The following is a 24068-nucleotide window of genomic DNA, read 5'->3' as shown; positions in this document are numbered from 1 at the left end:
AAAGGTTGCAGTGAGCCGAGATCACGCCACTGCACTCCAGCCTGGTGACAGAGCAAGACTCCGTCTAAAAAAAAAAAGACCTAGGAGTTGATAGAAATACAGGTAGAAGAAGTAAAGGGTAAAAAAGGCTGGTAGGTGATAGGTAGGCATTAAACAGTGTCTGTTATAGATAAGAAGTAATATAGCCAGGATTCAAATTAACCTCTGTTCAAAGCTGTAACACCTCCCGTCTGTTGAATTGCCTATCACTGATGTGATGTGGAAAAATCTCAAAAGGCAAGCCTAGAATGTGATTGTTCTATACATGTTTAACTCTGATGACTTGTACCACGCCAGCCTGAAGAATTAGTGTGCTATAAAAAAAGGAAATAATTTGTTTAGTACCTAGAGATGAAGAGTCAAATAAGCATTGTCTAATTACAATGTTCTGCTCAGCAGAGAGTTATTCTGTTATAAGGCAGGGATTATTTTTCTGGATTAGATGTACCCATAAAAATATCCCTTAAAAATATATATTTTATCTTAACTCCATGCTCACCAGGAAAATTTCTGATTCTTCATTTGATTTGCCAGATAATCGGATACCAGAAAGGGATGGGTGTGTGGAGTTCTCTGATAAATCTACACAAGTGTTTGTTTCTCTGAAAGTGCATAGTTCCCACTGGGAATAAATTCATGGATTAAGAGAAGAGCTCCGAGACAACCGATGTCCAGATTGAAACTTATTATGCAATAAAAGTGGAACCACAAGTCATTATGAAAGAAACAGATTGTGTAGATGTTGGAAAACTGGTTCACCATATGGAAGAAAATAAAACATAATCCACATCTAACATCACATATGGAACCCAGACCGTTTAAAGACCTAAATGTGAATGGTAAAACTATAAAGTTCACAGATTAAAAATACAGACCAGTATAGTTGTAATTTAGAGGCAAAGAATAATTTTATTTTTTATTTTTTATTTTTTTTGACACGGAGTCTCGCTCTGTCGCCCAGGCTGGAGTGCAGTGGCGCGATCTCGGCTTGCTGCAAGCTCCGCCTCCCGGGTTCACGCCATTCTCCTGCCTCAGCCTCCCCAGTAGCTGGGACTACAGGAGCCCGCCACCACGCCAGGCTAGAATAAATTTGTAAACAATATTTTAAAAGCACAATGAGAAATCAGTTTACATGGAGTAGTTGGTTTCTCAGGGAGCATGTAAGAAGAGGGTGTTCACTGAAGAAATGTATACGGTGCTGGGGAGTAGGAAGCAACATGGGTGCCATCACTGAGACAGAGAATAGGTTGCCGCGTACGGTGGCTCACGCCTACAATCCCAGCACTTTGGGAGGCCGAGGTGGATGGATCACCTGAGGTCAGGAGTTTGAGACCAGCCTGGCCATCATGGTAAAACCCTGTCTCTACTAAAACTACCAAAATTAGCCGAGCGTGGTGGCAAATGCCTGTAATCTCAGCTACTAGTCCCTGGCTAATTTTTTGTATTTTTAGTAGAAACGGTGTTTCACCGTGTTAGCCGGGATGGTCTCGATCTCCTGACCTTGTGATCTGCCTGCCTTGGCCTCCCAAAGTGCTGGGATTACAGGCATGAGTCACCGCACCCGGCCTGTTTATTAGTTTTCTTGTAATTTCTTTTTTCTTTTTCTTTTTTCTTTTTTTTTTTTTTTGAGATGGAGTCTTGCTCTGTCATCCAGGCTGGAGTACAGTGGAGTGATCTCAACTCACTGCAACTTCTGCCTCCAGGGTTCAAGCAATTCTCCTGCCTCAGCCTTCTAAGTAGCTCTGGGACTACAAGCATGGTCCACCATGCCTGGCTTATTTTTGTATTTTTAGTGGAGATGGGGTTTCAACATGTAGGCCAGGCTAGTCTTGAACTCCTGACCTCAAGTGATCTGCCCGCCTTGGCCTCCCAAAGTGCTGGGATTACAGGCATGAGTGACCTTGCCCAGCCAGTTTTATCATGATTTCTTATAGATGTCCTGATAAAATTCAGTCTTAGAACTCACAAAGCTTAATCAGAGCCTGCACCTGGAGATCCATCAAACCCTGCCCCTATAAGTAAGCCTAGTCCATGAGCATCATGTCTCTTTCTTTTTTTTTTTTCTTTGAGACGGAGTCTTGCTCTGTCACCCAAGCTGGAGTGCAATGGTGCGATCTCGGCTCACTGCAACCTCCGCCTCCTGGGTTCAAGCAATTCTCCTGCCTCAGCCTCCTGAGTAGTTGGGATTACAGGCATCCATCACCACAGCAGGCTAATTTTTGTATTTTTAGTAGAGATGGGGGTTTCACCATGTTCGTCAGGCTGGACTCGAACTCCTGAACTCAGGTGATCCACCCACCTCGGCCTCCCAAAGTGCTAGGATTACAAGCGTGAGCCACCGTGCCTGGCCTCATCATGTCTCTTTCTAACTACAACCATAAATTTGGAAGATTTCAGTTACTAAAATTGGATTCCATCTTTCTGTCTGGTTAGAATGTATCCTTCCTTTCCTTCAAACAGGAAGTTATACATTTTCTTTCTTTCTTTCTTCCTTTCTTTCTTTCTTTCTTTCTTTCTTTCTTTCTTAGTCTCTCTCTGTCACCCAGGCTGAAGTGCAGTGGCATAATCTCAGCTCACTGCAACCTCCACCTCCCAGGTTCAAGCGATTCTCCTATCTCAGCCTCCCAAGTAGCTGGGACTACAGGTGTATGCCACCACACCCGGTTACTTTTTGTATTTTTAGTAGAGATGGGGTTTTACCATGTTGGCCAGGCTGGTCTCGAACTCCTGACCTCGGGTAATCCACCCACCTAGGCCTCCCAAAATGCTGGGATTACAGGCGTAAGGCACCACACTTGGCCTACATTTTCATTTTTATTTCTACTTAGTTACTGTTTCTTTGTCTAATTAAGTTCTTCAGTTGATGGGAAGAGTTAGGCTGTTATTAATGATAGATAAACTCATTTGCACTAACAGTTTTCACGCTCTTGGTATTATTACGGTAAATAATTTTCTTGGTCAATGTAGTTTTTTGGTGTGAAAGTAGATATCCTTTTTTTGTGTTTTAGAAATAACTCCTGATATTCGAGGGATAACATTTAAGGTGAAGACACTATAAATAGAAAACTATCTCACTGAATTGTAAACTGGCATTTAGAATGGAAAAAGAAAAAAAAGGAGTGTGTTTATAAATGGAAGAGAATGTTTATACAGGAGGCCAACTGTTGTTTTTAAACTAACCTTGATGCTAGGATTTAACCCTTTGCTCCTAAGGACATTAAATAGGTTAACTTCTAACCACTTGGAATCAAAGGGCAACAGGGACAAAATTATGAAAATTCTTAGGTAATGGTTGAATTTAGAAATTCTGTAATCTTAAGTGCCAAGTAAAAGGTCAAGACAAATCTTTTTTTAGCCTGGCTTTTTATAAAGGCAAGTTTGTAAGTTAAATAACCAATATATTTAAGGAAAACAGCTGCACAAGTAAAGCGAACTGTTAAAATATCTGCTTGATTTAAAAAATCCAAATGAATATACATAAACTTTTATAATAACCAATAGAAAACTTAGAACAGCTAAAAATGTGTCTAAATTATGTGCTTTTTATAGTTCCAGTCCAGCTCTAAAGGAACATTACGAGTTTGTGGCTTTATGCTTTCTTCCTTTTAAAATGCCATTTCTATGCATACAGGTGTAGCTCACTGCTAGTGCCTGGTGTTCCAGTTTGCCTCTAGGCAAGACTAGCTGGGAATGCATTTTGCAGATGCTAGACACTACACGCCCTCATCTCCCATAAGATATAGGACCTAAAGGCAAAATTGTAACAGAGTCTAATTATATGCCTACCAGACTAAAATCTGTGGACCAAGTCACTGTAGTTGTAGAAATAAAAAATGGAATCAATCCAATCAAATTGCCAGTGTGAAGAAATAATTCAATAAAAGGGGTTCTCCAAGGAAGCAAGTTTTTCTAGACAAACAGAAAGAAGAAGTGTTTGAAAAAAAGCATTACTAAATTGATAAGGAGTAACCTAGGAAAGATGTGCTTCTTTAGGATTTTATTCAAGAACCAAGATGTATTACATTATTTAAACAACTGCTCAAAAAAACAAGATTGCAGGCACAGTCATTTGTCTCCTGGTGCTTTCCAATTTGAGAATGAAAATTGAAAAAGGAGAAAAAGGCATAGAGATGATTAAAGGAAGCTGACTCCAGGAAGTAATTTTAAAAATTTTCTGTCTTGTACTTACTAGGCTAATTAGGCTTTGGGCAGAGAATGGGCTATAAAATAAGGTGACTATTTAATTTATTATCCAGACATTTTGAGAGTGAAAGGGAGCACTGTTAATAAATACACAAGGGTAATGGGTATAAACCAGGACTGTCCCAGGCAAAATGGAGGTATAGTTCCCCTAACTATAAACGTGGTACTAGTTTAAGAGCACTAGAGAGGCTTGAAATTCCACAAACTTTATTCCTTTTTATTTTTATTTATTTATTTATTTCTTGAGATGGAGTTTCACTCTTGGAGTGCGAGCAGCGTGATCTCAGCTCAACTGCAACCTCCGCCTCCCGGGTTCAAGCGATTCTCCTGCCTTAGCCTCCTGAGTAGCTTGGATTACAGGTGCCTGCCATGACACCAGCTAAGTTTTGTATTTTTTAGTAGAAACAGGGTTTTACCATATTGGCCAGCTGATCTCCAACTCCTGACTTCAGGTGATCCACCCGCCTTGGCCTCCCGAAGTTCTGGGATTACAGGCGTGAGCCACTGCACCCGGCCAGCTTTATTCCTTTGACTTACGTCAACAAGGCAGTTGGCTCAGTCTCCCGGAAGAAGTAACCACTAAACATATATATATATATATATATATATATATATATATATATATATATATATATATGTAATTTGAGACAGGGTCTTGCTCTGTCACCTAGGCTGGAGTGTATTGGCATGATCACAACTCACTGTACCTTTCATCGCCTGAGCTCAAGCCATCCTCCCTCCTCAGCCTGCCTAGTAGCCGGGAATACATGCATGAGCCACTACAGCAGGCTACTTTCCTTTTTTCTTTTTTTTTTTTTTTTAAGAGATGAAGTCTATGTTATCCAGGTTGGTCTTGAACTCCTGAGTTCAAGTGATCCTTCTGCCTCAGCCTCCTAAACTGCTGAGATTACAGGTATGAGCTACCCTCCTTCCTAGCCAATCATTTATATTTTAACATGAACAAACTTTTAAAAGTCTTCTCAGAGGGCAAGTTGGGAGCAACTCTGCAGCCAGTCTGGAGATCTCTAAACTATTTTTGGCTGAGGCAGGAGGAAAAAGATAAGACCCACCCCAACCCAGAGAAGTATCCACGTGCAACCACAGGTGTCAACCAGGCCTCCTTAGCTCAAAGGATCTGTGCTTACCTAGGCCCACGAAACACCCCTTCCCCCAAAGATCCCATCTCGTATCAGAATATAGAGAGTGAGCTCCCAGCTGCTCATGGATCATTCTGCTCCACATAAGCCAGTTTAGAAGATCACAGGATAACTGCCTTTTTCATGAAGTTGAGTGACTGCTTTTCCTTCATTTCACCAACTAGAGAAAAGTCCCTGGTCAGGGTTTTAACAGTCCCATACCACACCCAGAGTGGGAGCACTGAGGAAGAATGGGGTGAAGAACCCTGAATTAATGCTAAAAAGCATCCTTTCTCACAAAAAATATTATGGAATTTTTTTTTTTTTTTGCACTTCTTGACTCTGAGCAATTTATATCTCAGAGCAATTTATATCTCTGATTTAATCACAACTTAACCTGAATCCATGCATTAAAAACAGCCACAAAATAAATAAATGAATGAATTAAAGTTTCTAGGCTATAATTTGGGCCATCTTGCTTTTCACAACAGGTTATACAAGCAAGGTAATAGCCAGTGATCACTCACTTTTTATGAATATATAAATGAATACTAGAGGATGTCTCTGGAGAAGATTACAGGTTTTATATAAAGCTACTTTTAGATATAAGGTCCTGAAATAGAAACTTACAATCTGAGCAGAAATCAAATGGCTCCAGGATTCCTGTACCAAGGCGTTCTTGCCAAAAGATCTGCTAGGGCAAATGCATCATCTGTAAAAAGGCTAAAAACCGGCGTATAGTCCATCCCAGCAAGGTTTGCTGTCTTAGAGTAGCCGCGTCCAACAGAATATTCTGCAGTGATGGACATGTTCAGTGTCTGTGCTGCCTCACATGGTAGCTATTAGCCAAGTGTGGCTATTGAATACTTGAAATGTGACTAGTACAACAAGGAACTGAATTATTATTTTGTTTCGATAAGTTTAAATTCAAATACCCACATGTGAGTACTGGCTACCTTATTGAACAACACAAGTCTAGAGGCTAATTCAACCTAAAGAAAGCAATCCAGGCCAGGCGCAGTGGCTCACACCTGTAATCCCAGCACTTTGGGAGGCCAAGGAAGGCGGATCACCTGAGGTCAGGAGTTCAAGACCAGCCTGACCAATATGGTAAAATCCTGTCTCTACTAAAAAAATACAAAATTAGCTGGGTGTGGTGGCGCACACCTGTAATCCCAGCTACTTGGGAGGCTGAGGCAGGAGAATCGCTTGAACCCAGGAGGAGGAGGTTGCAGTGAGCTGAGATTGCACCATTGCACTCCAGTCTGGGCAACAAGAATGAAACTCCGTCTCAAAAAAAAGAAGAAAAGAAAGCAATCCAAAAGTCACCTTTGAATTCAGCAAGGAATCTGACAAGATAGCATTTGATAACTTAATACTTTAGCTGTATAAAAAACTATACTTTCCCCTATTAAATTATCTCAAGTCGGCCAAGTGTGGTGACTCACGCCTGTAATCCCAGGACTTTGGGAGGCTGAGGCAGGTGGATTACAAGGTCAGGAGTTCAAGACCAGCCTGGCCAACATAGCAAAACCCCATCTCTACTAAAAATACAAATATTAGCTGGGTGTGGTGGCCCGTGCCTATAGTCCCAGCTACTCAAGAGGCCAAGGTGGGATAATTGCTTGAACCCAGGAGGCGGAGGTTGCAGTGAGCGGAGACTATGCCATTGTACCCCAGCCTGGGTGACAAAGTGAGACTCCGTCTCCAAAAAAAAGAAAAAAAATTATCTCAAGTCTTCACAATGGCCTTCTAGGCCTTTCATAATCTGGCCTTCCACCCCTCACTACCTTCACTCATTACCTCTAGGATTTCAGTTCCTGCTCTATCTACCCTTACTCATGGAGCCCCAGTTCTAGTGGCCCCCTTGCAGCATTCTTGCCTCAGGGTCTCTGCATTTGCTGTTTTCTCTGCCTAAACCACTCTTCTCTTACCTATACTCACAGCTTGTTTCCCCTTCCTTTCAATTAATGTTCAAATACCATGTTCTCAGTGAGGCCTTTCCTGACCACCCTATTTAGAATTGTAATGCCCACCACCACCCAGACTCCTTACTTCTTTCCTCAACTTAACTTTTCCCTTCAGTGTTTTTCCTCTCCGAATATACTTTTTCTTTCTTTTCTTGTTTTTGAGACAGACTGGAGTGCAGTGGCACAACCATGGCCCACAGTGCTCAAGCGATCGTGGGCTCAAGCGATCCTCCCACCTCATCCTCTTGAGTAGCTGGGACTACAGGCATGTGCCACCACGCCCAGCTAGTTTTTTGATTTTCTACAGAGTTGGAGTCTTCCTGTGTTGCCCAGGCTGGTCGCAAACTCCCGGGCTCAAGCAATCCTTCTACCTCGACTTCTGAAAGTGCTGGGATTATAGGCATGAGCCACCATGCCCAGCGTTTTCTAATATACTTCTAACATAATTCAGTTACTTATTTTGTCTCTCTCCATCTAGAATGTGAACTCTATGAAGGCAAAGATTTTTGTTAGTTTTGTTTACTTCTGTACTCAGTGGTGTACTCATAAATGTTTAACATCTAGCTCAGGGATGGGGGCAACACCCTGATTTGCCGATTTCTGTGGTGTAAATACATACTTCCACTATGGCCAGTTTCAAGCTACCAACAAAAAGTTACTGAACATAGAGCTGAACGTAATATGAAATTTAAAAAGAGACAAAACTAATATGTGGTGATTGAAGTCAGAAAGCAGTTATTCTTGGGAGCAAATGTCAGCTAGAAGAGAACAGTAGAGGGACTTCTGAGTAGCAAGAAATGCTCAGTTTCTTGAAAGGATGCTGGTCACACAGATGTGTTAAGTTTGTGAAAGCTCATCAAAGTCTACACTTGCAATATGCACACTTTCCTGTCTTTATATTATACCTCAAGAAAAAAGTAAATTTAAGGAATACATAGGGCCAGGTGCGGTGGCTCACGCCTGTAATCCTAGCACTTTGGGAGGCCGAGGTGGGCGTATGACTTGCGGTCAGGAGTTCAAGATCAGCCTGGCCAACATGGTAAAACCTTATCTCTACTAAAAATACAAAATTAACTGTGGTGGCCCACACCTATAATCACAGCTACTCAGGAGGCTGAGGCAGGAAAATCGCTTGAACCTGGGAGGCAGATTGCTTTGAGTCAAGATTGCACCACTGCACTCCAGCCTGGGCAACAGAGCAAGACTCTGTCTCACAAAAAAAAAAAAAAAAGAATATATACTGAGTGCTCTTTTGACCAGGCATGATGGCTCACTCCTGTAATCCCAGCATTTTGGGAGGCTGAGGTGGGCAGATCACTTGAGGTCGAGACCAGCCTGGGCAACATGGCAAAACCCTGTCTCTACAAAAAATATAAAAATTAGCTGGGTGTGGTGGTGCGCACCTGTATCCCCAGCTACTTGGGAGACTGAGGTGGGAAGATCACTTGAGCCTGGGAGATGGACATTGCAATGAGCTGAGATTGTGCTACCGCATTCCAGTTTGGGCAACAGAGTCAGACCCCGTCTCAAGAAAATTAATTATACATTTTTTTAAAAGAATAAATAGTGGCCTTTTATGTTCGTAAGTTGTAAAATACTCCTCTCACTCCTCCCAGTTTCCAGAGCTCCACCCTTTTGTTACTGAATTTTAAACTCATGGCCTTAGGTCTTTATCTCGTGACAGTGGGTCACCTCTCTAAATACACTTTCATTTAAACTGATGTTCCCATCTCAGCTGATCCAGGTGGCTGGAAATGACCGGCTGTACTTGCTGATGGGGTCGCACACTAATGCCTAGACTAGGCCAGCAATATCACATGGCCCTATCATCCTGATCTCTGGCATGTACACCTGACACAGAATGCCAAGTACAAGTTAATGAAAAACAAGAAAAACCAGGGGAGGGGTCTAATAATGTCAAGACTTCTTAAAGAGAAAATATAATTATATAGTTTGTATTTTCAGCAAAAAACTCATGGGGGTCAGGCTACAAATTGTTAGGAATGTAACATTCCTGCCAAATTGGATACTTGGTATTAATATTTATTTATTTTCTTTTTGTTATTTATTTATTTATTTTTTATTATACTTTAAGTTCTAGGGTACATGTGCACAATGTGCAGGTTTGCTACATATGTATACATGTGCCATGTTGGTGTGCTGCACCCATTAACTTGTCATTTACATTAGGTATATCTCCTAATGCTATCCCTTCCCGCTCCCCACAGCCCACGACAGGCCCCAGTGTGTGATGTTCCCCATTCCCCACCCTGTGTCCAAGTGTTCTCATTGTTCAATTCCCACCTATGAGTGAGAACATGCGGTGTTTGGTTTTCTGTTCTTGCGATAGTTTGCTGAGAATGATGGTTTCCAGCTGCATCCATGTCCCTACAAAGGACATGAACTCATCCTTTTTTATGGCCGCATAGTATTCCATGGTGTATATGTGCCACATTTACTTTTTTTTTTTTTTTTTTTTTTTTTGAGACGGAGTCTCGCTCTGTCGCCCAGGCTGGAGTGCTGTGGCCGGATCTCAGCTCACTGCAAGCTCCGCCTCCTGGGTTCCTGCCATTCTCCTGCCTCAGCCTCCCGAGTAGCTGGGACTACAGGCGCCCGCCACCTCGCCCGGCTAGTTTTTTGTATTTTTTAGTAGAGACGGGGTTTCACTGTGTTAGCCAGGATGGTCTCGATCTCCTGACCTCGTGATCCACCCGTCTCGGCCTCCCAAAGTGCTGGGATTACAGGCTTGAGCCACCGCGCCTGGCCTGTGCCATATTTTCTTAATCCAGTCTGTCATTGATGGACATTTGGGTTGGTTCCAGGTCTTTGATATTGTGAATAGTGCCACAATAAACATATGTGTGCATGTGTCTTTATAGCAGCATGATTTATAATCCTTTGGGTATATACCCAGTAATGGGATGGCTGGGTCAAATGGTATTTCTAGTTCTAGATCCTTAAGGAATCGCCACACTGTCTTCCACAATGGTTGAACTAGTTTACAGTCCCACCAACAGTGTAAAAGTGTTCCTATTTCTCTACATCCTCTCCAGCACCTGTTGTTTCCTGACTTTTTAATGATCACCATTCTAACTGGTGTGAGATGGTATCTCATTGTGGTTTTGATTTGCATTTCTCTGATGGCTAGTGATGATGAGCATTTTTTCATGTGTCCGTTGGCTGCATAAATGTCTTCTTTTGAGAAGTGTCTGTTCATATCGTTTGCCCACTTTTTGATGTTTTTTTTTTTTTTCTTGTAAATTTGTTTGAGTTCTTTGTCGGTTCTGGATATTAGCCCTTTGTCAGATGAGTAGATTGCAAAAATTTTCTCCCATCTGTAGGTTGCCTGTTCACTCTGATGGTAGTTTCTTTTGCTGTGCAGAAGCTCTTTAGTTTAATTAGATCCCATTTGTCAATTTAGGCTTTTGTTCCCATTGCTTTTGGTGTTTTAGACATGAAGTCCTTGCCCATGCCTATGTCCTGAATGGTATTGCCTAGGTTTTCTTCTAGGGTTTTTATGGTTTTAGGTCTAACATTTAAGTCTCTAATCCATCTTAAATTAATTTTTGTATAAGGTGTAAGGAAGGCATCCAGTTTCAGCTTTCTACATATGGCTAGCCAGTTTTCCCAGCACCATTTATTAAATAGGGAATCCTTTCCCCATTGCTTGTTTTCGTCATGTTTGTCAAAGATCAGATGGTTGTAGATGTGTGGTATTATTTCTGAGGGCTCTGTTCTGTTCCATTGGTCTATATCTCTGTTTTGGTACCAGTACCATGCTGTTTTGGGTACTGTAGCCTTGTAGTATAGTTTGAAGTCAGGTAATGTGATGCCTCCAGCTTTGTTCTTTTGGCTTAGGATTGTCTTGGCAATGTGGGCTCTTGGTATTAATATTTAAATACTGACTTAAAGGTCAGGCTCAGTGGCTCACACCTGTAATCCCAGCACTCTGGAAGGTGGAGGTGGGTGGATCATCTGAGGTCAGGAGTTCAAGACCAGCCTGGCTAACATGGCAAAACCCCATCTCTATTAAACTACAAAAATTAGCCAGGTGTGGTGGGAGGCACTTGTAATCCCAGCTACTTGGGAGGCTGAGGCAGGAGAATCACTTGAACTCAGGAGGTGGAGGTTGCAGTGAGCCAAGATCACATAACTGCACTCCAGCCTAAGTGACAAGAGTGAGACTCCATATTAAAAAAACAAACAAACAAAACAAACACACACACACACACAACTGACAAATACTGATTTAAGATGCTAATTTATATTTATTTGTTTATTTATTTTTGAGATGGAGTCTTGCACTGTTGCCCCGGGTGGAGTGCAGTGGCGAGATCTCTGCTCACTGCAAGCTCTGCCTCCCAGGTTCAAGCGATTCTCCTGCCTCAGCCTCCAGAGTAGCTGGGACTACAGGTGCACACCACTGCACCCGGCTAATTTTTGTATTTTTAATAGAGATGGGTTTCACCATGTTGGCCAGGCTGGTCTCGAACTCCCAACCTCAGGTGATCTGCCTGCCTTGGCCTCCCAAAGTACTGGGATTACAGGTGTGAGCCACTGTGTCCTGCCAGTGTCATGGGGAGGCAGCACTGGTTTATTCCTTATTCCTCCTGTACATAATAGCAGTGGCTATTAGTGGAATTGCACTATTAGTCAAAAATTCTGAATCTGTTTTCTGCTGAGCAGGCATAGTTCATAGAATCATAATAAAATAGAGCCGGAAAAGTCATGTGGAAAGTATACCGTTGTGTAACAAATGGCATCTTAGAAGTCTAAAATTCTCCTTGTGCATCAAAACTCATCTGACTGCATTTATTTGCTTTGGGTGATAGTTTATTAATCTGGAGGATCCTATAAATAAGCAAGTTTAGGCTGGGCACAGTGGCTCACGCCTGTAATCCCAACACTCGGAGAGGCCAAGGTGGGCAGATTGCTTGAAACCTGGAGTTTGAGACCAGCCTCGAACATGGTGAAACCTCATCTCTACAAAAAAAAAAATACAAAAATTAGTTGAGCATGGTGGTGTGCACCTATAGTCCCAGTTACTGGGGAGGCTGAGGCAGGAGGATTGCTTGAGCCAGGGAGGAAGAGGTTGTAGTGAGCTAAGATGGTGTCACTGCATTCCAGCCTGGTGACAGAGTGAGACTATGTTTCAAAAAATAATAATAATAATAAACAACTTTGGTTTGAAAAGCCCAGAGTAGTCTCAATATGTCAATTGTCAATACTGTAGTGCCCAACCAAGAAAATCATATAAATTAATTCATCCGGAGTCAGAGGAGGATTTGATTAATATGTGAATCAATCCACTACGCCAGAAAACTTTGGACATGGATTGGGTTTTGCTTTTTCCAGCAACATCTAAAGTCAACTACTGTTCCTTGCAGCAACACTGATTTATACAGACAATAGCAGCTGTTGGTATACCTCAACACCAAGAACAATAGAACTCTAGCTTACAATTGGTTAGCTCCTTTTTTTTTTTTTTTTTTTGAGAGGGATTCTCGCCCTGTCACCTAGGCTGGAGTGCAGTGACCTGATCTCAGCTCACTGCAACCTCTACCTCCCGGCTTCAAACGATTCTCCTGCCTCAGCCTTCTGAGTAGCTGGGCCCACAGGCCCACACCACTGCGCCTGGCCAATTTTTGTATTTTTAGTAGATATGGGGTTTTGCCATGTTGGCCAAGCTGGTCGTGGACTCCTGACCTCAAGTGATCTGCCCACCTCGGCCTCCCAAAGTGCTGGGATTACAGGCGTGAGCCATTGAGCCTGGCCTATTAGTTACCTCTTTAATAAAACTTTTATTTAAAGACCATTCATACAGCCAGGCACGGTGGCTCACGCCTGTAATCTCAGCACTTTGGGAGGCCGAAACGGGCGGATCACGAGGTCAGGAGATCGAAACCATCCTGGCTAACACGGTGAAACCCCGTCTCTACTAAAAATACAAAAAATTAGCCGGGCGCGGTGGCGGGCGCCTGTAGTCCCAGCTACACGGGAGGCTGAGGCAGGAGAATGGCGTGAACCCGGGGGGTGGAGCTTGCAGTGAGCCGAGATCGTGCCACTGCACTCCAGCCTGGGTGACAGAGCGAGACTCCGCCTCAAAAAAAAAAAAAAAAAAAAAAAGACCATTCATACAAAAGAATATATATGTATATACATAAAATCTCTCTATAATGTTATCTTATGTATCAGGCTATTTTTATTCATTTTTAGTGATATGTCCTGGAGGGAAAAATAATTCAAGCTTTTATCGGTGAAGAAACCTTTGGACTTCTTTTTTTGAGATGGAGTCTCACTCTGCTGCCCAGGCTGGAGTGCAGTGGCATGATCTTGGCTCACTGCAATCTCCACCTCCTGGGTTCAAGCGATTCTTCTGCCTCAGCCTCCTGAGTAGCTGGGATTACAGGCATGCGCCACCACACCCAGCTAATTTTTGTATTTTTAGTAGAGACGGGGTTTCACCATGTTGCTCAGGCTGGTCTTGAACTCCTGACTTCATGATGCGCCCTCTTCGGCCTCCCAAAGTGCTGGGATTACAGCCGTGAGCCACCGCGTCCAGCTGAAACCCTTGGACTTTTTAGGCAAATCAAAACCTAAAGACTTGATTTTAAAACCTTGCATTATAAAACGTTGCATGGCTTTGCATTCAAGTTCTCTTGCTGAGAGCTTATAAAGATTTCCTGGCTGGGTGCGGTGGCTCACACCTTGTAATCCCAGCACTTTGGGAAGCCGAGGCAGGTGGATCAGCTGAGGTCAGGAGTTTGAGACCAGCCTGACTAACATGGTGAAACTCTGTCTCTACTAAAAATATAAAAAATTAGCCGGGCGCGGTGGCACATGCCTGTAATCCCAGCTACACAAGAGGCTGCGCAGGAGACTCGCTTGAACCCCAGAGGTGGAGGCTGCAGTGAGCTGAGATCGTGCCATTGTTCTCAAGCTTGGGCAACAAGAGCAAAACTCAGTCTCAAAAACAAAACAAAACAAAACAAAAAATATTTCCTAAGGGAAGATGGCCAAAGCCTGAGTTTTGGTCTATCACCTTGAGTCCTCCAACTGTGAACTGTCTGAAATCCTTTCTCCTGAACTTTCCATCTACTGAATACATCTCTTCTGAACTCCTTGCCATTCAAGTCAACATTTCAATTCGCCTGTCTTGTAGGAAGTATATACTATGTTTCACTGATTGACACAATTTCAAAGGAGCGGTAGCTCTGTCAAGAGCAGTAATAAATATATGTGAACCGGTAAACAAAAGATATAGTGATAAAACCACATCTGACAGCTTGCCTCTCTGCTCCTAGTCACCTCCTGCGAGCCAGGAAGCATTCAAGTCACATGCTTTGCTCAAGGAGAAATGTCTCATAAACAGGTATCAAGGAGGCAAGCATTTAGCCAAAGTCAGATATTCAGAAAAACACCACCAGGAAACCTTAAGCAGCTTTTTCATCTGTGAACAAGATAATTACTGAGACTGAGGTGGTAACATTGATTATTCCCACTTAAAAGAGTAATAAACTTTTTTTTTTTTTTTTTTTTTTATGAGACAGAGTTTAGCTTCTGTTGCCTAGGCTGGAGTGCAATGGCGTGATTTTGGCTCACTGCAACCTCCGCCTCCCTGGTTCAAGTGATTCTCCTGCCTCAGCCTCCCAAGTAGCTGGGATTACAGGTGTCCACCACCACGCCCAGCTAATTCTTTGTATTTTTAGTAAAGGGGTTTCACTGTGTTGACCAGGCTGGTCTTGAACTCCTGACTTCAGGTGATCCGCCCACCTCAGCCTCTCAAAGTGCTGGGATTACAGGCATGAGCCACTGCACCCAGCAAAGGGTAATAAACATATTGTCTCCTAGAAGTTATGTTCAGAGATAGGTATTGACACACAAACCCAAACCCAACAACACAACCACTAAATGAAAATGGTAGGAACCAGCAATCCCACTTCTGGGTATTTATCCAAAGGAAATGAAACCAGTATGTCAGAGATATCTGCATGACCATGTTCACTGCAGCATTATTCACCACAGCCAAGATATGCAAACAACCGAAGTGCCCATCAATGGATACATGGATTTGTAAATGTGGTAAAGAAGCCAGGCAAAAAAGACAAATACCTCATGATTTTACTTATATGTGGAATCTAAAAAAGTTGAATTCATAGAAGTAGAGAGTAGAATGGTGGTGACCAGAGGCCTGCAGGTCGGGGGTGGACAGGGAAAGGGGAGACATTGGTCAAAGGGTGTGAAGTTTCAGTTAGACAGGCGGAATAGGTTCTGAGGATCCATTGCACGGCATAGTGACTATAGTTAATAACAATGTATTGTGTACAGTATTCAAAATAGCTAACAGAGTGGATTTTAAATGTTCTTACCACAAATAAATGAAAAGTACTTGAGATGATGGATATGTTAATTAGCCTGATTTGATCATTCCACAATGTATACATGTATTGAAACATCACATTGTACCTCATAAATATATATAATTGTTATTTGTCATGTAAAAATAAAATAAAGCTTAAAAAAACTCATGAGATACCTTTTCCCACTTTTAGAATGGAAAAGGATGAAGCAATAAGATTTGGTTCAAGACCGGGCGCGGTGGCTTACGCCTGTAATCCCAGCACTTTAGGAGGCCGAGATGAGCGGATCATGAGGTCAGGAGATCAAGACCATCCTGGCTAACATGGTGAAACCCCGTCTCTACTAAAAAAATACAAAAAAAAAAAAACAAAAAAAGAGCCGGGCATGGTGGTGGGTGCCTGTATTCCCAGCTACTTGGGAGGCTGAGGCAGGAGAATGGCAGGAACCCAGGAGGCAGAGCTTGCAGTGAGCCGAGATTGCGCTACTGCACTCCAGCCTGGGCGACAGAGTGAGCTGGGTGACAAAGCGAGACTCCTTCTCAAAAAAAAGTTGATTTCTCTATACCATTAGTTCTATTAGGTACATAATGTTTTAAATTTGCATCGCTCTACTGACTAATGATGTTAAGCATCTTTTCATGTGCTTATTTGTCATATGTGCATCGTCTTTGGTGAATTATCCAACTATTTGCATCATTTTAAATTTTTTTGTCTTCTTATTTCGTTATAAGAGCTCTTTATGTATTCTGGATTCATTTTTTGTTGTTGTTGAATGTAGGTTTTGCAAATATTTCTCCCAGTCTAGGCTATGCTTTCATTCTATTAACAGTATCTTCCAGAGAGCAGTTTTTATTTTGATGAAACCCAACCTAATTTTTTTGTTTTTTTTTTTTGAGACGGAGTCTCAACCCATCGCCCAGGCTGCAGTGCAATGGCACGATCTCGGCTCACTGCAACCTCCACTTCCTGGGTTCAGACGATTCTGCTGCCTTAGCCTCCTGAGTAGCTGGGATTATAGGCGCCCGTCACCACACCCAGTAATTTTTGTATTTTTACGAAAACTAAAGCTACTGGGCTCCAGAAATCCTCCCACTCAGCCTCCTGAGTAGCTCAGACTACAGGTGCATGCTACCACACCCGTCTAAATTTTTTTTTTTTTTTTTTGACAGAGTCTTCCTCTGTCGCCCAGTCTGGAGTGCAGTGGCATGATCTTGGCTCACTGCAACCTCCGCCTCCCAGGTTCAAGCACTTCTCTGCCTCAGCCTCCTGAGTACCTGGGATTACAGGCACGTGCCACCATGCCTAGCTAATTTTTGTATTTTTAGTAGAGACAGGGTTTCACCATGTTGGCCAGGCTGGTCTTGAACCCCTGACCTTGTGATCCACCTGCCTATGCCTCCCAAAGGACTGGGATTACAGGCGTGAGCCACCGCGCCTGGCCTAATTTTCATTCATATATATATATATATATATTTTTTTTATATAGAGAGACAAGGTCTTGCTATGTTGCCCAGGCTGATATTAAAATCCTAGGCTCAAGCAGTCCTCCCATCTGGGCCTCCCAAAGTGTTGGGATTACAGGCATGAGCCATCATACCCAGTCATAATCTTAAAAATTGAATTTGTAGCTGGGCCTGGTGGCTCACACCTGTAATCCCAGCAATTTGGGAGGCCCAGATGGGAGGACTGCTTGAGCCCAGGAGTTTAAGGCAGGTAGATCACCAGAGGTCACGAGTAAAGACCAACCTGGGTAACATGGTGAAACCTCATCTCTACTAAAATATAAAAATTAGCCAGGCATGGTGGTATGCCCCTGTAATTCCAGCTACTCAGGAGGCTGGGGCAGGAGAATCGCTTGAACCCGGGAGGCAGAGGTTGCAGTGAGCCGAGATTGCGCCACTGCACTCCAGCCTGGGTGACAAAGGGAGACCCTGTCTCAAAAAAAAAAAAGAAAGAAAGAAAAGAAAAGAAAAGGCCGGGCGTGGTGGCTCACGCCTGTAATCCCAGCACTTTGGGAGGCCAAGGTGGACAGATCACCTGAGGTCAGGAGTTTGAGACCAGCCTGGCTAACATGATGAAATGCTGTTTCTACTAAAAACACAAAAAATTAGCCAGGCATGGTGACTCGTGCTTGTAATCCTTGCTACTCAGGAGGCTGAGGCAGGAGAATCACTTGAATCCGGTAGGTGGAGATTGCAGTGACCCAAGATCGCGCTATTGCACTCCAGCTTGGGCAACAAGAGCGAAACTCCGTCTCAAAAAGAACACAAAAAAAATGCAGATTCTGATTCTGATCCAGGAGGGGTTTGTTTGTTTTTTGTCGCCCAGGCTGGAGTGCAATGCCAGGATCTCAGCTCACTGCAACCTCTGCCTCCCAGATTCAAGCGATTCTCCTGCCTCAGCCTCCTGAGTAGATGGGATTACAGGCGCCCGCCATCACATTTGGCTAATTTTTTGTATTTTTAGTAGAGATGGCATTTACACCATGTAGGCCAGGCTGGTCTTGAACTCCTGACCTCAGGTGATCCTCCCACCTCTGCCTCCCAAAGTGCTGGGATTATAGGCGTGAGCCATGGCACCCGGCTGATTCAGCAGGTCTTAGCTGCACCTATTCCTGGCAAGATTATGCATTTCTTTTTTTTTTTTTTTTTTTTTTTTGAGACGGAGTCTCGCTCTGTCGCCCAGGCTGGAGTGCAGTGGCCGGATCTCAGCTCACTGCAAGCTCCGCCTCCCGGGTTTACGCCATTCTCCTGCCTCAGCCTCCGGAGTAGCTGGGACTACAGGCGCCCGCCACCTCACCCGGCTAGTTTTTTGTATTTTTTAGTAGAGACGGGGTTTCACCGGATTAGCCAAGATGGTCTCGATCTCCTGACCTCGTGATCCGCCCGTCTCGGCCTCCCAAAGTGCTGGGATTACAGGCTTGAGCCACCGCGCCCGGCCAAGATTATGCATTTCTAACAAGCTTTCAGGTGATGCTCTGATGTTGGTCGAATACATGGTTATAGACTTTATTATGAATAGTAGTGAAACTCACTAGTCTTCCAGACAGTACAGGGGTCCTCTTAGGAGTTTTCTCAAGAGATTACAGTCACAATTCATCTGCAGTCTGATGGCACTAACATTTGTGTTTGGGCAAGCAGTTCTCCCATTCCTCTCATGAGTTTATTCAAAATTCTTAAGTAGCTGCATCACTCGGTCTCACTTTCACCACCCACCTCAGCTTCCCAAAGTGCTAGGAATACAGGCATGAGCTACTGCACTCAGCGCATGTGTCTAATTTCTAATTATCTAGGCATTTTCCAGACATTCTTTTGGTATTGATTTCCAATTCTCTTGTGGTAAAGAACATGCTTTGTATGATTTAAAACCTCTCAAACTTATCAAGATGTGTTTTATGGCCAAATAGGTTATTTGGTAAAGGTCCTGTGTACCCTTGAAATTATGTAGTTGTTGGGTGGAGTGTTCTATAAATGCCAATTAGGTCAAGTTGGTCAATGGTGTTGATCAAGTCTTCTGTATCCCTGCTGATTTTCTGCCTACTTGTTCTTTCGATTATTGAAAGATTTCACTTGAAATCTTTAACTATAATTATGAATTCATCTATTTTTCCTTTCAGTTTAATTCATGTTGGAGCATAGGATTTTTCATTTTAATTTCTCAGATCACTCTAATATGCAGCCAGAGTTGAAGGACATTGCTTTAAGCCAGTGGTTCTCAAACTTCAGCATGCATCAGAATCACATAGGAGACTTCTTATTAATAGAATAGATTGATGGACGCTACTCCCAGAGTTTGCGGGGTGAGGCCCAAGAATTTGCACTTCTTTTTTTTTATTTTTTGTATATATATATATTTTTAAGTAGAGCTAGGGTTTCACCGTGTTAGCCAAGATGGTCTCAATCTCCTGACCTCATGATCCACCCGCTTCGGCCTCCCAAAGTGCTGGGATTACAGGCGTGAGCCACTGTGCCCGGCCAAGAATTTGTATTTCTTTTTTTTTTTTGAGACGGAGTCTCGCTCTGTTGCCCCAGGCTGGAGTGCAGTGGCCGGATCTCGGCTCACTGCAAGCTCCGCCTCCCAGGTTCACGCCATTCTCCTGCCTCAGCCTCCGGAGTAGCTGGGACTACAGGCGCCCACCACCTCGGCCGGCTAGTTTTTTGTATTTCTTAGTAGAGACGGGGTTTCACCGTGTTAGCCAGGATGGTCTCGATCTCCTGACCTCGTGATCCAACCGTCTCGGCCTCCCAAAGTGCTGGGATTACAGGCTTGAGCCACCGCGCCTGGCCAAGAATTTGTATTTCTTATCATTCCCAGGTGTTTCTGATATGCTGGTCCAGGAGCCACACTTTAAGAATCACAGTCTAAGCCAACATTTCTTTCTTTTTTTTTTTTTCTTTTTTTTTTGAGACGGAGTCTCGCTCTGTCACCCGGGCTGGAGTACAGTGGCCGGATCTCAGCTCACTGCAAGCTCCGCCTCCTGGGTTCACGCCATTCTCCTGCCTCAGCCTCCCGAGTAGCTGGGACTACAGGCGCCCGCCACCTCGCCCGGCTAGGTTTTTGTATTTTTTAGTAGAGACGGGGTTTCACCGTGTTAGCCAGGATGGTCTCGATCTTCTGACCTCGTGATCCGCCCGTCTCGGCCTCCCAAAGTGCTGGGATTACAGGCTTGAGCCACCGCGCCCGGCCTAAGCCAACATTTCTTAACCTTAGCTGCATATTAGAATCATCTGGGCCAGGCGCGGTGGCTCACGCCTGTAATCCCAGCACTTTGGGAGGCCAAGGCGGGCGGATCACAAGGTCAGGAGTTCGAGACCATCCTGCTTAACACGGTGACACTCTCTTCTCTACTAAAAATACAAAAAAATTAGCTGGGCGTGGTGGTGGACACCTGTAGTCCCAGCTACTCAGGAGGCTGAGCTTGCAGTGAGCCAAGATTGCACCACTGCACTCCAGCCTGGGCCTCAAAGGGAGACTCCATCTCAAAAAAAAAAAAAAAAAAAAATCATCTGGGAAGCTTTAACAATCCTGAGTCACCACACAACCCAGATCCATCCACTTTTAAGGAATAGAATAGGAGGCAGGTTTCCACTAAGCAGTTCCCTACTTGATTTTTCCCTTTGGCTTAGTGATTTTGGGGTCCCAAGATTTATTTTCCTTTCACAAGTTCCAGTACTTTGGGAGGCAGTCAGATCACCTGAGCTCAGGAGTTCAAGACCAGCTGGCAACACAGTGAGACCTCATCTCTACAAAAAAATACCAAAATTAGCCAGTCACAGTGGTGCATGCCTGTAGTCTCAGCTACCCAGGAGGTTAAGGTGGGAGAATCACCTGAGCTGGGAGGTTGAGGCTGCAGTGAGCCGAGATTGTGCCACTGCACTTCAGCCTGGAGCACAGAGTGAGACCCTGTCTCAAAAAATAAAAACAAACAAAAACTAGAACTCTTCCGATAGCCCAGGAGCCGATTTAGAGATTCACTAGGCAAAGGGCCACGAGAGGCAGAAGGGAATATTTAGAGATGAAGTCATCCAGTCCATCACAGCTATTCTATAAAAGGGGAACCTAGGCCGGGGCATGGTGGCTCACGCCTGTAATTCCAGTACTTTGGGAGGCTAAGGCAGGCAGATCACCTGAGGTCAGAAATTCAAGACCAGTCTGGCGAACATGATGAAACCCCGTTTCTACTAAAAATACAAAAATTAGCCGGGTGTAGTGGTGGGCACCTGTATTCCCAGCTACTTGAGAGGCTGAGGCAGGAGAATGGCTTGAACCCGGGAGGAGGGGGTTGCAGTGAGATGAGATCATGCCATTGCACTCCAGCCTGGGCAACAGGGTGAAACTCCATCTCAAAACAAAAATAAAGGAGAGGGGGAACCTGGCTTGCTGTGGGCAACTAGAAAGTTTGAAAAGAGTCCAGAATTGATAGGCTGCAGATGAGGCAGCTCTAACCTCACTGTGCCCCTAAGCTTCAGACCAACCCACGTAGCCATCAAGAGCAGATATTTGCACTTGGCTATCCTAAAAGCATTTCAAACCCACATCCAAAAGTATTCCCCCCGACCCCATTTATCCCATCAACCCCCACCTACTTCTCCTTTGGCACCCAACTCAATAAATAGCCCAGGGCAAGTCCCTGGGAATCACACCTCTCCCTTCATCTCCATGTCTTCTAAGTTACCAAATTGTGCTAGAAATCTTTTAGATCCGTCTCCTCCTCCCTATTTCTTCTGCCACAGTTCAAGCCCTCACTGTCCCTGGATTTTGTTACTACAGATGTCTAAGAGGTCTCCTGGCTTCCACTTCTTGACCTGTTTCAACACGTCTGCTGCCCTGCCAGCCACCACAGAGAGCTTTCTAAAACAGAAAGTGTATGTCATTGCCCTATTTATTATTCATTTGTTCTCTACCCCTGGCAGGACAAAGCCCAAAGTCACGAACAGTCCCAATGTATTTGTGATTTGGCCTGTGACTTCTTTTCACATGTCATCTTTCACCACTCACAACTTCAGCCAAGCCCAAGTTTTGCAGTTCCCTCAATGCCACCTTTGGCTTTGACACTAATGGCTCACTCTTCCTGGAAGTGCCCCCCTTCTTCTACTCTTTGCCTGGCTAAAATTAACTCACCTAGACTCAGCTCAGGCTGGTATTTTTCCTGGCACCCCTTTTATACCTCCTTTTGATACTTCCATAACATCTTGTGCAAACAAGCGTCACTACTCACCCTAACCTGTGTTTGCTCACACATCTGTGTCCCTCGTTAAACTATGAGCTGTGGGGTTGTAGGCACACTGTCCTATTCAGCATTTGATATTAAATATTCATCCAACAAATATCTGAGGACCTACTATATGCCAAATACTATAGATGTAAAGGGGTATAGCAGTCAACAAAGCAAAAACACTCCTTGCTATGAAGTGGGAGGTGGCATAAACAAAGTTATATGTAGAATGAAAACTGCTGTGTGGAGAATTAAAATAAACCATAATATGAAAGTGACTGGACAGGCTGGGTATAGTGGCTCACGCCTGTAATCCCAGCACTTTGGGAGGCCAAGGTGGGTGGATCATCTGAGGTCAGGACTTTGAGACCAGCCTGACTAACACGGTGAAACCCTGTCTCTACTAAAAATACAAAATTAGCCGGGTGTGGTAGCACGCACCTGTCATCCCAGTTACTGGGGAGGTTGAGGTAGGAGAATCGCTTGAACCCAGGAGGCAGAGGTTGCAGTGAGCCAAGATTGCGCCATTGCACTCCAGCCTGGGCAAGAAGAGTGAAACTCTGTCTCAAATAATATAACAACATAACATAACATAACATAACACAACATAACATAACATAACATGACTGGACAGGTACTTTAGATTGGGTATGTCAGGAAGTCCTGTCTTGGGAAGTGACATTGAAGCTGGTAAGTGAATGTCAACAAGGTAGGTATTCTGAGCTTTGGAGAGAAAAGCACTCCAGCAGGGAGGACTACCAGAGCAAAGTCCGGGAGGGCCAAAGGTCCGTGTGCCTTAAAGTGTGGGAAAGTAGTGAAGGTGGGGAGACAGGAAGGCAGGGGCCAGATTTAACTTTGTAGGCCAGAGTAGAGTTTTTATTTTTTATTTTATTTTTTATTTTTTGAGAGGGAGTCTCGCTCTGTCACCCAGGTTGGAGTGCAGTGGCACAATCTCGGCTCACTGCAACCTCCGCCTACCGGGTTCAAGCGATTCTACTGCCTCAGCCTTCCGAGTAGCTGGGACTACAGGTGCGTGCCACTATGCCCGCTAATTTTTTATATTTTTAGTAGAGACTTGGTTTCACCATGTTGGCCAGGATGGTCTAGATCTCTTGACCTTGTGATCCGCCCACCTCTGCCATCCAAAGTGCTGGGATTACAGGTGTGAGCCATCACACCCGGCCAAGTTTTTACTTTATTCCAAGTGTGATAGAGAGTGAGATGATCTGATTTTTGTGCTTTGAAAGATGACTCCGAAACTGCTATCTGGCTACTGGACTGTGCGGAGGGGAAACTGAGACCCGTTTGGAGGAGAGAGACGTTGGTGGCCTGGATAGGGTGGTGGCAGCAGTTCTGGAGAAAGTGGATGGCTCTGGGTTATGTGGTGAGTTACAGTGGTCAGGAACAAATGACAGGCAGATGAATTAGGGTGACCCTTAGATTTCTGGCTGCATGCAACACTCGGGTAGTTACTGGGAAACCGAGCAGACGCTCAGACACTTCCGAACCTTGAGAAGGAGGCCTTGAGAAATCCGTTCTCCCGCCAGGCTTCGGCGTGAGTTAAAGTCGGGCAGCCGGAAAGCGACAGGCTCAGACCCGCAGCCGGTGGCCTCGCAGCGCCAGGACGCCTGGACACCAGGAGAGC

At 44.1% G+C, this 24068-nt stretch overlaps 1 long non-coding RNA gene across 2 annotated transcripts; it reads right to left on the bottom strand.

Moving 5' to 3' along the window:
• Positions 1–982: 982 nt before the first annotated feature.
• LOC144329870 (uncharacterized) lies at positions 983–24062 on the bottom strand. Of its 2 annotated transcripts, none has more exons than XR_013395578.1 (3): positions 23932–24062; positions 22865–22962; positions 983–1118 (listed from the first exon to the last, which is right to left on the bottom strand). It is a non-coding gene; the product is annotated as an uncharacterized LOC144329870 (long non-coding RNA). The 2 variants fall into 2 exon arrangements; XR_013395577.1 differs by lacking the exon at positions 983–1118 and adding an exon at positions 12195–12331.
• Between the last annotated feature and the right edge of the window lie 6 nt (positions 24063–24068).

This window comes from Macaca mulatta, chromosome 7 (assembly GCF_049350105.2).
Source record: "Macaca mulatta isolate MMU2019108-1 chromosome 7, T2T-MMU8v2.0, whole genome shotgun sequence".
Classification (NCBI taxonomy): Eukaryota; Metazoa; Chordata; class Mammalia; order Primates; family Cercopithecidae; genus Macaca; species Macaca mulatta.
The sequence above is the reverse complement of the archived record's forward strand: the minus strand, read 5'-3'. Positions and strand labels throughout refer to the sequence as shown.